Source organism: Ovis aries, chromosome 2, assembly GCF_016772045.2.
Source record: "Ovis aries strain OAR_USU_Benz2616 breed Rambouillet chromosome 2, ARS-UI_Ramb_v3.0, whole genome shotgun sequence".
NCBI classification, from domain to species: domain Eukaryota; kingdom Metazoa; phylum Chordata; class Mammalia; order Artiodactyla; family Bovidae; genus Ovis; species Ovis aries.
This window is the reverse complement of record NC_056055.1, coordinates 102,236,965-102,238,768: the sequence shown is the minus strand read 5'-3', so window position 1 is coordinate 102,238,768 and position 1,804 is coordinate 102,236,965.

The window sequence follows — 1,804 nt, the reverse complement described above, 5'->3', positions numbered from 1 at the left end:
ATGCTGTCAGGCTCTGGCTTTATTAGCCATAAGAATAGAAAACAGAGAGCTAGTAAAATTATAGAACTTAATAAAAAGCATAGCAAATTATAGGCATTTTAAAAAAGATGATGAGGTGTGTATTATGCCTCTGCAAAAAATATCAGAGAGAAGGTACTTCCCAGGTGGCTTAAATGATAAAAAACCCACTTGCAAATTCAGGAGTTGCAGTTCGATCCCTGGGTTGGGAAGATGCCCTGAAGGAGGAAATGGCAACGCACTGCAGTGTTCTTGTCTGGAACATTCCAGAGGAGCCTGGTGGGGTACAGTCCATGGGGTTACAAAGAATGGGACACAGCTGAGCAACTGAAAACACACAAAGAGACCATCTCTGCTTAGGAGAGGGTGGCCAAAAATGGGAGGGCCCTGAAGGTGGAGACATGTGTGTGTGGTGTGTGTAAGATGGAAGAGGTTTTGAACATATTTGTTAAAGAGGAACACTAAATTAAGCATGAGTTCAAATCCTGACTCTACCGTCTACTGGCTCTGTGACTTTAGGCAAATTACTTAACCTCTCTGTGCCATTTGGGTTTCCTCATTTGCAAAAAGATGGGCTTTTCAGCTATAGTTGCCTACATTATAGTCTCCTTTGTATTGTGTTGTGTGTGTGTTTCTTTCTTTGGACACTTCCCTACCCTTCCCTCATCCCCCTCTGCCTAAGCTCCTCCTGAGCAGGAGAGGGTTCTGTGACTTAATCATCTTTGTGTCTCTTTCAGTGATTGCTAGAGTATATCTTCTGCAGTGGGCATTCGACACATATCCGGCACATAGTAGGTGCTCTCTGGGCTTTCCTGGTGGCTCAGACAGTAAAGAATCTGCCTGCAAAGCAGGTGACTTGCGTTCGATTCCTGGGAGGGGAAGATCTCCCCGAGAAGGGGAAGATGCTGTCTAAATATTTGTTGAATAAATGAACACATCCCTTTGTGGCTCAGCTGGGAAAGAATCCGCCCGCAATGCGGGAGACCCGGGTTCGATCCCTGGGTTGGGAAGATCCCCTGGAGACTGGAAAGGCTACCCACTCCAGTATTCTGGCTTGGAGAATTCCATGGACTGTATAGTCAGTCCATGGGTTCGCAAAGAGTCGGACAAGACTGAACTGAACGTAGTGATTACAAGAGGTAGCAAAATTTCTGAGTATCTGTGTTTCTTCTCAGTCAAAAACTATTGCTACTCAAGACAGGGGCATTTTTAGTTACAGTGTTTCAAGGCCAAATTTGCAGTAAAAAAGACAAAACAGCCATCACACATTCTGGGCACAGCCGTCGTAATTGGGAAAGGATTTCAGTCTAAATACAGGCATACATTTTCTTTTTAACTGGAGTTGTCCCTTTGAAGGGCTGATAGTGGCTGCAAAAGTCAGTTCGTCCTTTGCTGCGCTTCTCTACCTTTTATTTGGCTTCAAAGCATCCCTATTGGGTAGTAAGGGAGAAGGAAATGGCAACCCACTCCAGTGTTCTTGCCTGGAGAATTCCAGGGACAGAGGAGCCTGGCGGGCTGCCATCTATGGGGTCGCACAGAGTTGGACACGACTGAAATGATTTAGCAGCAGCAGCAGCAGCAGCAGCAGCAGCAGCAGCAGCAGCAGCAGCAGCAGCAGCAGCAGCACTGGGTAGTAAGGTGGGATCTATAAACAGAGTGGAAGGCCTGAAAAGAACAGGAACGGCGAATCCGGCTTGGTGTGTCCTTTGCGCCTCCCCGTAGTTCGCGATCGACGTAGGGGCGGTGCGTGCGTGGTTTTGAAAGCCCGGCGGGTTCCCGTAGGAAC